This window comes from Elaeis guineensis, chromosome 2 (genome assembly GCF_000442705.2).
Source record: "Elaeis guineensis isolate ETL-2024a chromosome 2, EG11, whole genome shotgun sequence".
NCBI classification, from domain to species: Eukaryota; Viridiplantae; Streptophyta; class Magnoliopsida; order Arecales; family Arecaceae; genus Elaeis; species Elaeis guineensis.
This window is the reverse complement of record NC_025994.2, coordinates 50,266,945-50,283,498: the sequence shown is the minus strand read 5'-3', so window position 1 is coordinate 50,283,498 and position 16,554 is coordinate 50,266,945.

The window sequence follows — 16,554 nt, the reverse complement described above, 5'->3', positions numbered from 1 at the left end:
AAACTAATTAAACCAGTTGGTGTCTAAGGTAAACCAGACCGGTGGTTTTTAATTGGCAGTCCGCTTACCTGGCCATTTCTGATGGTGTCTAAGGCAAGCTTTGGCAGACCCTCCCACCAATCGAACTTACCTGGTCTCTTGGTAAAATTATATTTTAATCAGATCACTTGACTATTTGAGCTGACCCATTCAGCTAGGTAAATCAGTGTAACTGATTTAGGTGCTCCTAGACCAGCCCTTTTAATGGTCTCCCTTAAGCTGACTTGGTGAAGCTAGTGGAAGGATCATGTTAAGCTGGTTCATCTGACCTCCTCTTTTAAATTAATTAAATTCTCTAAAATTATTAAGTCTTTAAAATAAAATAGTTACGGTAATAACTAGATCATAGCCTCCCATTAAGTGGATAATAATGGGTCCATTAGTTGGATAATCATTGGAGGCCCAATGGCCTGATGCTTCTCGACTGATGGAATTATCATTCATAATATGATTTCTTGACTACATCTTTCTAAATGGTGGTTAGGTTAGCCAACCAAAGTTGGGCCTAATCATTCATTGGCTAGATGGGCCAAGTATGGTCATGTTAATGGTTCGACCTAACCAGACCTTTTCAGTAGAGGCCAAAGCCTACTGATTAGGGATTAGGGAAAAATTAAAATTACTAAAAATTATTTAGAGAAATAATTGGTTATGAACCTATCCTTAGATGTAAATGGGTTGGCCAACCAAAGTTGGGCTTGTGTGCAGTCTAAGTGGATTCTAGTATCCACTAAGAAATTAGGGTAATTCCTCGAATTGGAGGTAGAGGCTACCAATTTGAATAAAATAATGAGAGAAACCTTTTGATTAAAGTCTAAATCTTTATATCTAATGAATCAATTACTAATTAAGTTATGATTTTTCTTTGTACAGATATGGCCACTTTCCTATCGCTCCGATCATTATTGGACAATGATAAATTGGTGGGATCTAACTTCGGTAGCTGGTACTGAAAGTTGAAGATAGTCCTGGAGCATGAACGGATCCTATATGTGATAACGGATCCTACACCTGAGGAGCCAGCTGCCAATGCACGTGGAATAGTCAGAGATACTTACCAAAAGTGGCTCAGTGATCGGATCACGGTGTGCTGCATCATGCTGGCTGCCATGAGCAATGAGTTCAATCACAGATTTGAGATGGCTCAGTCAAAGGACATACTTCAAGTGTTGGAGGATGCCTTTGGCACACCTGATGACGTGAAGATGCACAAAACTAGTTGTGCCATCTTCAACGCCAAAATGCGGGATGGTGCCTCTGTCACTGATCATGTATTATACATGATCGAGCTGATGGAGCATTTGAGCAAGCTCGGCTTTTCCTTGCATGAGCAGCTTGGGAAAGATGCAATACTGAACTCACTGTCCAAATCTTATCTCCCATTCCTCACTCATTATAGACTGACAAAGACTGAAGTAAACTACCACGAGTTACTGGGGTTGCTTCAGAACTTTGAGAAGGATCACCAACTCCACAAGGAGTCGGTGAACTTAGTGGGAGGTTCATCTTCTGGTTCTCAATCCTTTAGAAAAGAGAAGAAGAATGTGAAGAAGGTGCAAGTTTAGGCTGGGACATCAGTGTAAGGCCAGACCAGAAAGATCAAGCCCGATAAGAGTCAAACTGAATGCTTTTTTTGCAAGAAGCAGAGGCATTGGAAGAGGAACTGTCCTCAGTACATTGCCTCCCTAAACCCGAACAGGCAGAAAAAGAAGCAAGCTGTTGCTGGGCAAAGTATTTATATGATAACTCCTTGCAATTTCTCTATTTGTGATATAACTGACTGGGTATTGGATACCGATAGCCCTTACCATATTTGTAATTCGTTGCAGGGGTTGCAGGTCAGTAGGAGATTCGAGCAAGGCGATAGGTTCCTGAACGTTGGAGATAGAAGATCAGTTTCAGTTCTCATATTAGAAATCTTGAAACTTGTATTTGAGTCCCATACCATTGTTCTTAATGATTGTCATTTCTATCCCAGTTTCTTTTTAAATGTTACTTCTGTAGGCCTTCTGGCCAAAAATGATTATGAAATTTCAATAAAGAAATAAGTTTGTAATATCATTATGAATGGTGTTACCATTTTTTGTGGATATTTGAACAATGGTGTGTATATGTTATCACAACCTATTAACGTAGTCTATTCTACTGGCAAGCATCCTAAATTAGATAGTATATCAGATATCTACTTATGGCACTATAGGCTAGGTCATATAAACAAGAACAGGATAAACAGGTTGACTCAAGAGGGAATCCTTGAAGTCAGTGATTGTAAATCACTTCCAACCTGTAAGTCCTGTCTTCTTGATAAAATGATCAAGTCACCTTTTACTAGAAAAGGTGAGAGAGCTACTGTGCTCTTGGGCCTAGTACATACTGATGTATGCGGGCCTATGAGCATAAGTGCTATAGGTTGATATTTCTACTTCATCACTTTCACAAATAATCTATCCAAATATGGATATGTCTATTTGATGAAACATAAGTCGGATTCATTTGAAATGTTCAAATGATTCTGAAGTGAAGTAGAAAAATAAACTGGAAAGAGTATTAATACTCTTCAATCTGATCGAGGAAGAGAATACCCTTCTGATGAGTTTCTCACATATCTAAAAGAGAATGAGATTCTCTCCCAATAGACTCCTCTAAGAGCACCACAGCATAATGGTGTGTCTGAAAGGAGAAATTGGACTCTGTTAGACATGGTCCGATCCATGATGGATTTTGCCAGCTTATCGATATCCTTCTGAGGATATACACTCGAATTGACCTGTTATCTGTTAAATAGGATTCTAAGTAAGTCTATAATTAAGACTCCATATGAGATATGGATAGGACGTAAGCTAGCACTTTCACACCTTAGGATCTGGGGGTGCTTGGCCTATGTCAAATGATTAGTTACAGATAAACTTAGACCTAGGTTTGACAAATGCACATTCATAGGGTACCCCAAAGAGACCAAAGGATATTTTTTCTACCATGCTGATGAACAAAAGGCATTCGTCAGCCTTAAGGCAACCTTTTTAGAAAAGAAGTTCTTTGGTGAAGGAACCGTTGCCTCTAATGTTGAACTTGATGAAGCTCAACAGGTAAAAGGATCGACACCAATAGCTGAACCTGAGTCAGATTTGATTATATCAGATTTGGAGCCCAATGTACCTGCACCATTAAGGTGATCTAGTAGAGTACCGTATCAGTCGAACAGATACTATGATTTCTTGGTCCGGGATGGTGATCCCATTGAACTTGATGAGAACGATGAGGATCCGATCACCTATATAGATACAATGCAAAGACCTGATTCTGAGAAATGGCTTGACGCCATGAAATTTGAAATGGAGTCCATGAAGGTCAATGATGTATGGACATTGGTTGACCCACCTAAAGAGGTTAAACCCATTGGGTGTAAATGGGTCTTCAAAAGAAAGAGGGTTACAGACGGAAAGGTGGAGACCTATAAAGCCTGTCTGGTTGCCAAGTGATATCATCAACATTATGGTATTGACTATGACGAGATGTTCTCTCCTGTGATAATGCTCAAATCCATTCGGATAATGCTTGCAATAGCTGCCTATCTGGATTATGAGATCTGGCAGATGGATGTAAAGACAGCTTTTCTGAATGGAGAGCTGATCGAAGAGGTGTATATGATACAACCTGAGAGATTTACATCCACAGATAAGTCCAAGGTGTGCAAGCTTTAGAGATCCATTTATGGATTGAAGCAAGCTTCTCGGAGTTGGAACATGCATTTTGATAAGGTGATCAAAATGTATGGCTTCGTTAAGAATGGAGAAGAGCTCTGCATCTATAAATGGGCAAATGGTCCAGTTGTGGTATCCTTGTCTTGTACGTGGATGACATTCTCTTAATCGAAAATGACATCCTCGCACTATAGGGAATAAAAGTTTGATTGTCATCGCAGTTCTCCATGAAAGACTTGAGTGAAGCATCCTACATCCTAGGGATGAAGATCTATAGGGATAGATCTAAAAAGATGCTAGACATTGTGCTGAAGAGATTCAGCATGGAGAATTTCAAGAAGGGCTATCTACCAATAGACCATGGAATTTCTCTCTCTAAGAAGGATTGTCTGACAACTCTTGAAGAGAGAAAGCGTATGAGTAGAGTCCCATATGCTTCGATCGTGGGATCTATCATGTATGCCATGACATGTACAAGGCCAGATGTGGTATACTCACTAGGAGTAGTGAGTAGATACCAATCTGATCCTAGAGAAAACCACTGAAAAATAGTTAAAGCCATCTTTAAGTATTTGAGAAATACTAAGGACCAATGGTTGGTTTATGAAAAGTCAGATATGAAACTTGTGGGCTTCACAGACTCCAACTTTCAATCTGACCATGATGACAGTAGAAGCGTGTCAGGTTATATCTTTACTCTGAATGGTGGAGCCATCTGCTGGAAGAGTTTCAAGCAGCATACTGTGGCAGACTCTATTTGTGAGGCGGAGTACATCACAGCATGGATGCCGCGAAGGAAGCTGTGTGGCTGAAGAAATTCATTACCGAGCTCAAAGTAGCAACCTCCCTTGATGGTCCGATCTTGCTCTACTGTGACAGCACTAGTGCCATTGCTCAGGCAAAGGAACCCAAAGCACCCCAGCAGATGAAGCAGATTTTGCATCACTTCCACCTGATCTGGGAGATCATGGATCGAGGTGATGTCGATCTTCAAAAGATCGATGAAAAAAAAAAACTGGCCGACCCCTTCACTGAAGCCCTGGCGATAAAGGAGTTCGACAATCATAAGTCGAAGATGGATATTAGATACTGTGCCGAGTGGCTTTAGAACAAGTGAGAGTTGTTGAGAAATATGTCTCAAAAGTCAATCGTCAGCCTGTTGACGGTTGATCAATCTTGTATTATAATTGATTTGTTAATAAATAAAATATATTTTTGATATTTTTATCATGAATTTTTATCTTTTAACGAACTCCGTTATTGTGATGAAATCTTTAGGACTATTTAGGTTCGATAAAGAGAGGATTTATCGATTAGTCTTTAAAACTGTTCACGACCAAATGATAGGCTGTTAATAAGGACGACAGCTTCTATCGACCATAGATCGCTATAGCCCATATGGGTTGGTTGTCCTCTTAACCAAGGAGTGTGGAGATACTGGTATGGCATACAGGTAAGATGTAAGGGTTCATCATCATTGAACGTGACCAACTCCAGAGCATTCTATTGTCGAAAATGTCTCTGATGGGATATAGGTATAAGTGTCCCTTAGACCTGAGATCGCCTCAATGACTTGTAAGAAACTCACTGTGCTTTAGTACTGGACTAACTAAATTTTTAATTTAGTGATGGAAGGCTTCTGGGCATAGTCAAGTACTTGCGAAGTTGAAGTGTGATCAAAATGGGATTGACCACTCCAAGAGTTGGAGAAGAATGAGTCGCTGTATTTCAATTTAGCAAAACTTTGGCCAGGATAATCCATCAGATGGATTTGATATTTTGAAATATAATGTGGATAACCTAATCAGAGTTGATAATTGAACTCTGAGGTGTCCTATGAGCATTTTGGTCAAGAGGATGAATTATATGAAAACTATATCCGCATGAGTTCTAAGGATGTTGTTCTACACATTCGACCTATCCGACCGTCTAGGATTTTACCTTTCGCCACCTTAGCCCCCCATGCCCACTCTCTTTTATTTTGTGTGACAAAACCTTCTCTCCCAGGCCTTCATGCGTAACCAAAGCTTTCCACTCTTTCTCTCTTATATGGAATGTGGTTGTAGACCTAGTCAAAGTAGAAATTAGTTTGGATTTCAAATTCTATGAGATAGAATTTTAGGAAACCAAAACTCTTTCCTTATGACACTGATTTTATCCAAATTTTTTTTGAGATTTTTATGAATTTTATGGCATATATTGTGTGCCCTTTTCTGGTGGTCCATGGTAGAAAAAAAAGGAGGGGGTGCCTAAGAGTTGGGCACCCCTTGTCTTGCCCTGTTTGGATTTTCCTTGACAAGGTATTTGACCTAGATAAGGATTCTTTATATCGCTTGATTGAAGATGAATTTCTTTTAAAAATTTTCATGGATTATAGAGCATTGAGAGGCCTTTGAGGTGTGTGAAAATCAAGGAGAAAGAGTGTTGGGGTGTGGAGATATAATAGACACAAAACTAAGTGTCTGGGTTAGAGCAAAGAGAAGAAGAAAAGGGTCTTTTTCTAGGGTTGCTGAGTTTACCTCTTTCCTTCCTCCATCTGTGAATTTTCTAAGAGTATCTCATATCTAAAACTCCTTCTCTTACTTCTCATCTTTGGAAGAGTCTAAATCAAGAAGAAGGAGGCATCTGATAGACTATCGAAGAAGGATCAGCACAGTACTAGCATACTGTGCTGATTTTTTGGACTAGAACTTCTGATCATGATTCGTGAGCTCGTGTGGATGACTCCTAGAGGCCAGACACATGTGCGGTATGCAACATCATCCTCAAGCCTGGATCAGTAAAGTTAGAATGTCTAACTTGCAAGGTAATAGATCTGATCTATTATTTTTTACATACATTAGATGTAGTATAGAAACATGTTGATATGGTCAACATGTAGTTCTTGCTCTTTATATTTTAATTTTTGATTTAATGCCATACAATAATCATGTAATAGGATCTTAGATCTAGGGATTCTCTAATTTTATAGAATAAATTATGATTTATTTTAGTCTTCCGCTGTCTGATCTTGAAAAAGTTTCAAGATCTAATCCTGAAACCCTAGATCTGGTTCCTTCACTTTTGACTGTGGTCAACATGGGATTATCATTTTCAATAAGGAGAATATCATCCACGTACAATATGAGGAATGTTATTGCACTCCTACTGATCTTTTTGTATATACAAGATTTTTTTTATTTTTGATGAAGTCAAACAATTTGATCACATCATCAAAACGATGATTTCAACTCTGAGAGACTTGCTTTTATCCGTATATAGACCTTTGCAGCTTGCAGACTCTGATCACTATCACCAGATGTGAAATCTAAAGGCTGCTCTAAATAGATATATTTCTCAAGATATTCATTCAAGAAGACAGTTTTCACATTCATCAGCTAGATTTTATAACATAACAAGCTGCAATAGCAAGCAGAGTGTGGATGGACTTGAACATAGCTATGGGCGAAAAGATTTCTTGATAGTCAATGCCCTCATGCTGGCTATAATCTTTTCACAAGCCAGCTTTATAGGTCTCTACCTTACCATCAGTATCTATTTTTCTTTTATAGATCCATTTACACCCAATGAGTGCTGTACCCTCGAGTGGATCCACTAAGGTCTATACTTGGTTCGAATACATCGAGTCAATTTCTGACTTCATTGCATCAACTATTTTTCAAAATTGATATCAGACATCGCCTCATCAAAGGTATTATGATCATCACCATGACCCTTATCTCCCATAAGGAGCATTTCTTTTATTTCCTCCGTAAACATACCCATGTACCTTTCAGAAGGTCAGAAGACCCTGCTAGATCTATAAGGTGATAGAGGAACGTCAACTACTGGCTCATGAATAATAGATTTCTGAGGATCAATAGATCTTTGCTCTTTAGAGACCTTCTCTTCGAGCTCAACTAACCTTCCACGACCACCATCCAAGATAAACTATTTTTTTAAGAATATGGCATTCCGACCATAATCACATTGTGATCTTGTGAAAAGTAGAAGTAGTATCCCATTGATTTTTTTAGATACCCTATAAATCGAGCTATTACAGATCCATCCTCTAATTTATCAACCATTTATCTCTTGACATAGGCCAGACATCTTCAGTCTTAAGATAACCTAGACTCAACTTCTTATCGTACCATATCTCATACGGTATGGCAAGAATGGATTTTGATGGAACCCTATTCAATAAGTGAATGACAGTTAATAAAGCATGTCTCCAAAAATATAAGGATAGATTAGTGAAGCTCATCATGGATCTGACCATATCTAATAGGGTCCTATTCCTCCTTTCAGATATCCCGTTGAGCTGAGGTATTCCGAAAGGAGTCCATTGAGAGACTATGCCATTGTCTTTAAGATATTTTAAAAATTTTCGACTAAGATATTCACCTCTTCGATCAGATCGAAGAACCTTAATGGATTTATCAATTTATTTTTCTACATCATTTCTAAATTTTTTGAATATTTTAAAGATTTTAGATTTATATTTCATCAGATACATATACCCATATCTAGACAGATCATCGGTAAAGGTAATGAAGTAGCTATAACTATCCCTGACCTGCACATCAAATGGCCCACATACATGGGTGTGTATCAAGGTAAGTAACTCAATGGTCCCTTTCCTATATCCTACAAAGGATAACTTGACTATTTTTTTTCAAAGGCAAGATTCACAAGCTGGATACGACTCTGGATGAAGAGAGCCAAGGATCCCATCTTTTTCTAATTTGTTTATCCTGTTCTCTCTAATATGACCTAGTTTGTGATGCCACAAGTACTTCTGATTGATTTTATCTTTAAATTTCTTTTGACCTACAGCACTCACTATTTGCTTGTTCAAATTTACATTCGCATCAACATGCAAGTGATATAGACTATCAATTAAAAGGCCTCATGCAACCAATTTATTTCATAAATAAATAAAACAAAAATTTTTATTAAAATTAAATTCAAAATCTTTCTGTGTTAGCACAGAGATAAAAATCAAATTTTGACTAACTACAGAAATAAAATAATTTTTTTTTTAAATCTAATCTAAACCCTGATAATATCGAAGAGAATAAGTGCCAATGACTTTTGCAGCAACTTTTGCTCTATTGCCAACCTGAAGGATCATGTCACCTTCCCTCAATCTCCTATTTTCTATTAGATTTTGTATTGTGGTACATATATGAGCACTCAAGTCAGAGTCTAATACCCAACTACCAGTAGAAGAAATTATAAGGTTAGATTCAATTACGAGCATACCTTCTAAAGGTTTATCACCCTTCTTGGTCTTTAGGCTCTCTAGGTAGAGTGGACAGTTTCTTCTCTAGTGGCCTTCAACGTTACAGTGAAAATACTTTCTCTTTGCTTTAGCCTTCTTTGGAATATCCTTCTTTGGCTTGCTTTCTTTCTTCTGCTTCTTAATAGATTTAGTCTTCTTCTTTCAACTAGACTATCTCTTGGAAGAAGTCTGCTCCACAGCGAGAACAGTACCCCTTGAACTCTTCAAGATTTCTTCCATAGTGACCAACATGTTGACCAGTTCGGTTATAGTGCAATTAAGTTTGTTCATATAAAAAATTATAATTAATTAACTATATGAACTTGTAAAGGATTTGTTGGTGCAGAATTTCATCGATGTCAGAGAAGCTGGAGTCGAGGGGTCGCGTCCGCCGTCGGGACCTGCAAGAAAAGTCTAAATCGGAGTTAGGGGTACTCCGACAAGACCCTCCGATGCTCAAGTCAGTACTCTGCCTCAACAGAAATGGAGTGCTCGAATGAGAATTTTAGCAGAGTTTCGAGATAGAGTTTAGAGCTTAGAGAAAAACATATCTTGGGATCCCTTTTTATAGACGGAGAGCATAACTGATTGACAATGACATCTGTAACCGCCTGGTAGTGGGCCGTTCAGGACCACGCAGAGTTTGTTACAGAGAGTAGTGGCATCAGGGGGTCGTTCAGGGCCACGTGGAGTTTGTTATGGAGAGTGGAGTGGTGTCCGTTGTCGCGACTTGCCAGAGAGTGGTGGACCACGCGAAATTCATTACAGAGAGTGGAGCAAGATAGTGGCCATTATCGTGAGTTGCCAGAGAGTTCAGGCCTGACAGCTGAAGTTCAGTTGGGATGTCTGATGGAGCGAAATGACTCTCTGTCTCATCAATCCAGGAGAAGCTCGGATGTTTCTAAGGTTGCTGACGAATCTACTGTTGTCGGGTGCCTAGAGTGCTGATGCTGCAGGCGGGAACCATCTTCTGTAGCAGCTCGGATAGGGACTTTCTGTTGGAGAAGTCCGGTTTCATAAAGAGTCCGACAGAGGGTCGACCAATAGTGGACTTCGGATGGCATTGCGGAGGTTCATCCGCTGGAGGAGTCTGAAGGGTCTTGTGGAAGTCCAATTGGCATTGTTGAAATCCGTATGAGGATCACTTATTGAAGAAGCTTGACTGAAGTCTGCCTGTAATAGGAGTTCGGAAGGAATTCATTTACAGTAGAAGCTCGGATAAAATTCGCTTACAGTAGAGATCCAGAGTAGATCGCTTGTAGTAGAAGTTTGGAGTAGACTACTTGTAGTAGAGGTTCAGAGTAGAGATCTTGCTGGTAGAGGCTGTTCGTCGCAGAAGCTCATCTATGATCCACCCACTGCAGAAGTTAGGACAGAGCCCAGCCCTGGTAGGAGTTCGGATGAAGTCCACCTGCAATAGAAATTCGGGGTAGAGGTCTGGCTCTCACAGAAGCTCAGGTGAAATTCAGAAGACGGTCGACTATCGTAGAAACTTGGATGGAGTCTGGTTACTGTATAAGTCCTGCTGTTGGGGAAGCTCGACCATTGACGAAGTCTGGAGGAAGTTCGGAGTAGAGTTGATTGTGGCTGGAAGAAGTCTGGAAGAGATTCGGAGAATAGTCGATCACTGTAGAAAATTGACTGATATTGAAGCCCAAAGAGCATTTGGAGCAACCCGGTATATGAATGGAGGAGCTTATTATCAGAGAAGTTCGGATGGTAATATGGAAGCTTGGCCGGTCGAGGGAGTTCAGAAAGACACCACACAAGGTCGGAAGCCAGAAGAACCTTGGAAGGGTCGGCCCTTTGCGAACTTCGGCTGGGGGGTATTTTATACCCAACACTAGTCCCCCTACTCCGAGTTCGGGTTTCGAATGAAGGAAGTACAGAGAAACTTTTACAGCCGAAGTTGCCTCCCTCGATTTCCATACTCGATTGTTTTCAGATATTTTGGCATTTGGCACACTGGTGCTGGAGCCTTTTCAAATCAAGGTGATCTGAAAAGATTTTTTTGGAATTTCCGCTGGAGCGTTGCTCTACGTACGGCACAATAATGGCTCTGTCAGCTGTCAGCCACTTTCAGCCACCTGCTATGGTGAGTGGGACACGCGGCGAATATAGGTCAGCCAGAAGAGATCCGCAATCATTACTGCACCGCGCCCTACTGCCAATTTAAACCCGCCCCCCTCCTCTAGGGATTTCATTTTGCCTGAGAGTCCTATTGGTGCCCTTCTTCTTCCTGAGAGCTCCATCCTTCCTCAGCATCGTTTTCGGCCTTAGGTATTCTTTGAGTCATCTCCATCTCTGCATCTCTACATCTCTGCATCCTTCGGACCAGCCTAGGATAGTTTCAGAACTCCCCTCCTTGTTTTTTCTCTTGCTGTTCTTCTTTCATTTTTCTTCTGTCATATTCCATCTGTTTGATTTTCCACAAAATTTCTGTTTCTTATTTCTTCCAATTTTTCTGGGGTTTTTAGGGTTTTTGTTTGATTCAAAATATCTTCTAGCACTTCCTCCTCTAGCAGTTCTAGGAGTTCATCCATCCCAGCTCCCCAAAACCTTAGCTCTGTAGAAGAACCTTGTCTGGTCTTTGTACCAGACACCATCCCCAGTTCTCTAACTCTGGAGGAACTCTCACTGAATAGGATTCAGTACGAGATTCCTTCAGAGTATGAGCTGGAGCTCCCTGGGCCAACTGGCCAGGCTAGCACTCCTCCCCTCGGCTGCTTCTATTTATATCAAGAAGCTTTCCACACCGGGCTTCGACTTTCGCTCCCGCCTTTTGTCATCACTCTCTTCCACTTTTTAAACATTTCTTTAGTTTCTGTAGCACCGAACTCCTTTAGATTTCTGATAGGGTTTCTTTCCCTCTGTTGCCTAGCTGAAGTCCAGCCAACCCTTTCCTTGTTTAGAAATTTCTATACTTTCAAGCATCACCCCTCGACAAAGGATTGGTGGTACTTCTCCCCCTACTTCGATAGAAAGGGGTTGTTGAAAGGCGCCCCCTCTTCTATCCACAACTGGAAGGAGAGGTTCTTCTACGTCCGATGCCCAACCTTGGAGCTGGGATTACCCCCCTGGGGCTCTCTGAGGGATTCCATCATTGGGCTTCTAGCTTGAAAAGGGATGACCTCGAAGCCTCCAGTAAGCTCGAGGCCTCTCCAGCCCCCCTCCTCTCTGAACTTCTGAAGGAACAACTCTTGTTCAACGTCGGTCTGAGCCCTCTTGACCCTGCCGGTACTATCATTATTATATATATTATAATTTTTTTTTTGCTTCCCCTTTCTCTTATTTTATTTCTGAGCCGGGTCGATCTTCTTTTATTGCAGACATAGACACAGGCGTGGCTCGGAGGTTAGCCCAGGGTCTCAAGACCCATAAGAGAAAAGGCACCATGATTTTGGGGTCGGCGAAGAGAGCTAGGATAAAAGAGACGAGCTCGGCCATACCTGCTCAGGTGGCTGTTGCCATCGACACCCCCTCTGACATCGAGCCCGAAGTCCCCCGAGCCTCTTCACAGAGCCCCCCGACTGAGGCTCCTGCTCCAGAGGCTCGTCTCGAGGGGGCACCGGGGGCCGAAAGGAGGAGGAGGAAAAAGACCCTGGCCCGCAAGAGCCGCAGCTGCAAGGTTGCCATCGAGGGGGCCGACTGCTCCGAGGAAGATCTGGGAGAAAATTCCTTCAACAATAGAGATTTAATAAAGAGGCTGATCGAAGGGTGCATTCTGTCCGAGGTCATCCACAGGATCGTCCTTGCTGATCCTGAGCAGCAGCTCTGAGACTCACTGGGATTCTTTCTCGAGGTAGGTCAATTCACTTTTTCTTCTTCTTGCTTCTTTACTTAGTTTACTTTTTAGCTTTTATATTGACTCCCCGGTCACTCCTGTAGATGGGACACCAGCTCATCGCCAACGTCGAGGCGATGAAGAACACCAAGAGGGAGGCAGCCCAAGCGGAGGAAGGTCGCCTGGCTGAGGCCACCCACCTCCAGGAGAAGATCGCCGAGGTTACAAGTCTCCAGGAGGTAAGGAGGGACAAACCTCGTCCGATCTGAGGGCCGCCTTGGAGGAGGAAAGGAAGAAGACAGAGGTCGAGGTCTCCGAACTGAAGGCGCAGATCCCGTCCCTAGTCTCGGAGGCAGGGGCCTAAGCGGTGGAGTTCAAGACCTCCTCCGAGATGGAGGATCTGCAGGTCTAGTTCAACCAGGATGCCTTCATCAAGGGCTTCGAGCTCTACAAAGAGAAGGTGGTCGGAAAATTTTTTGAACTGGACCTTGGCTTCTTGGATGAGGTGTCTGATGATGAAGCCGGACCTTTCAAAGTCGCTGTTGATCCTCCTTTAGCTGGGACCCCCTCAACTGTCGTGGTTGCTGCGACCGACCTTCCAAGGGCGCCGAGCTCCTCCACTTCTGTCCCAGAGATCTGAAACCTCTAATTTTATATTTTTTCTTTGTGGTGACTTTTCTTTGTTCTCTTGTACTTAAAAACTATTTAATCAATGAAATCAGATTCTTCTTTACAGAGAGCTTCTTTTTCTTCTTCTGCACTCTTTTCCTTCTCTTTTGTTTTCTTGCACTAATTTGAGTTGTGGCGCTCTTGTCTCCCAATGATAGTGCCCTGTCCAAGCTCTTCCCCTACCACAAAAAATTCCTCTGAAGTCGATGATCTGGGACCTCAGAAGGAAAGTTTGTCACTTGATGGAGAAATCCAAGAAGCTAGATGATGAGCTTCACTGGCTGAGGAAGAGCCATTCGGAAGTCACTACAGAGGCTACTCGCTTTCGGGACCTCCACAAAAAAGATTTCACGGAATACACCCAGAGGAAGGCCGACTTCGTGGTGGAGCTTGAGAAACTCCAAAAATGTATCAGCGACCGATCTTGGACTCAGGCTTCCAAGATCAGCTCTCTTGAAGTTGAGCTGACAGCTGTACGGGAGAAGATCGGTCAGTTGGAAGGGAGCTCATCTTGGCTCGCAACTCAGGCCGAACGCGATCGAGACTGGTCAAAAAATTCTCTAACCTTCAAAAGCAACTGTAAGATGCTAAGGCGAACTACAATGCCTACTGGGTTGGCTGGTGCGGGCAAGTAGAGGACTACCGAAGGAAGCTCAAGACGGTGATCGACGAAGTTGCCCGCCTTCAGAGGCAGTTGTCTGAGAGAGTCCAGCTCGCCTCTGCATAAGGCTCCGACGAGCTCCGCTCCTTGAGGGGGACCATGGAAGAACTGTCTGTGGTCCTTGGGCAGGAGAAGGCCAAACTATAGTGGCTGAATATTCAGCTGGCCCACGAGCAGCAGGTGGTCAAAGATGTCGAGGTGGAGTCCGAGATCCTGAGGAAGAGGCTTCGGGAGTCGGAGGGCGAAAGCCGATGATTCCACCAGATGTATTGAGAGACGCTGCTAAGAAAGATGGAACTAGATGAAGAAGTTGAAAACTTGAAGCAGTCTCTAATAACGACTAGAACCGAGAGCTCGAAGTCGGAAGAAGTCGAGCTTCCTTAAAGCTCCTTTTTACCTTTCATCCTTCCATGTATTCTTTTTCTTTTCTTGTCATTTTTCTTTTTTTGGGTCTTCAAGGCTTTATAATGTACACTTTACTAATGAAATGAAAAAGAAATTTTCCATTACCTTGTCCATTCTTGTATTAAGTTATCGTTTACCGAACTTCTTTTGTCTTCCATCTTGTTTGACGTCGGCATTGTTTGTAATTCTTCATCCATTCTTGCTTTGAGTTGTCGTTTATTGAACTTATTTTATCTTTTGTCTTGTTCAATGTCGACGTTGTTTGAAGGTTCCTGGTCATCACCGTATTGATTAGTCCTTTTTGTTTATGACCGTAAGTCTTTTCGAGGCCATTTGAGTTTGATGCTTCCTCTCGGTGCTCGAGCTTGGGGGCCCGAACTTCTCGTTACCTTGAGGAAGTCAATTTTTTCTCGACCTATGTTAAGTTTTATCTTAGAGACTGAGGGTTTTTGATAAGAGTCTCCTTCCTCGTTGAGACGAGGTCCCTTGTGTCTTTGATGTAGTTTGTTTTTCGCTTATCATTGGTGTAGCTCGTCGCTTTCCCTTTTCATCTCCCTCCTTTTTTTTTGTGTTCGAGTGAGGGTTTTTCCTCTGCTCTTAACGGGGTCGTGGGAGTGTAGAGAAGTCGTTGAGGAGGCTTTCCTCCTTATCTGATCTTGAATGATCGGATCTTCGCTTATGTCAGGACAAGGTTCTCCTTCTGTTCTTGATGCGGTCGATTTCAGCTCATGTTAGGATGAGGCTCTTCTCCTATTCCTAACAGGGCTGTGGGGGCACGTAAGGGCCATTACAAGGGCCTCTCTCCCTATTCGATCTCTAAATAATGGGACCTTCGACTTTGCTCATGTTAGGATGAGGTTCTCCTCCTGTTCCTAACATGGCTGTGGGGGCACATAAGGGCCGTTGTAAGGGTCTCTCTCTCCATTCGATCTTAAAATAATCGGGTCTTCGACTTTGCTCATATTAGGATGAGGTTCTCCTCCTATTCCTAACATGGCTGTGGGGGCACATAAGGGCCGTTGTGAGGGCCTCTCCCCTCATCCGGTCTTAAAATAATCAGGCCTTCGACTTTGCTCATGTTAGGATGAGGTTCTCCTCCTGTTCCTAACATGGCTGTATTTTGATTGTCTGAAGGAGCTGCTCCCTATCGTTACAAGCTCATGCTAAAAGAAAAGATACGCAAATATGAAAGAAATTTTTATTTAGGACAAAGTTGTTGGTAATACATTCGTAGATTTTTCGAATCTCATAGTCGCGGAAGACTTGCTCCCCGTCGAGGTCCTCCAGAGATGGAATTGATGATCCCAATTGGAGGTCGATCTTCAGGCTGCTCTTCCCTCCTTGGCAGCTCCGATTGTGGCAGGGCCCTCGGTCGATCTTCTCTACCTTCATGCCGGCATCGAATGAATCTGTCAAGCCGACCTCATCTGATGAGCTCCTCAATCTCGTCTCGGAGCTGAATGCACTCCTCCGTGTCGTGACCGTGGTCACAATGATAGAGGCAGAACTTGTTAGGGTTGCGCTTCCTGAGGTGTGTGCGCATCCTTTCCAACCTTGGCAGCTGCTCCCTAACCTCCATCAGTACTTGAGTTTTTGATGCGTTGAGAGGGGCATAGCTATGGAATCTTCCCGGGGGAGAGCCCCGCCGAACTCTGTGGTCTGGGCTTCTCTGCCTGCGAGCTCGGGGAGGAGTCTGGACACGCTTGTGTCCGGAGGGAGTTTGAGAACATGGCCGAGATTCACTCGGCCCTTTTTCAACTGTGGGCTTACTGGAGTCTCCCACCTGCCGCTCCTTCACGGCCTCCTCATCCTTCATCTTGAAGGCTTCTTCCGCTCAGGCATATCCTTCGGCTCGAGCCAGCAGATCAGCAAAGTCCCTGGGATACTTCTTTTTCAGGGAAAATAGAAGATCGTTCTTTTGAAGACCGCCCTTCAGGGCGGCCATCGCGACTGATTGGTCCAAATTTTAGACCTCCAACGTGGCGGCATTAAAATGGTTGACATAAGTTTGGATGGATTCTCCCTCTTT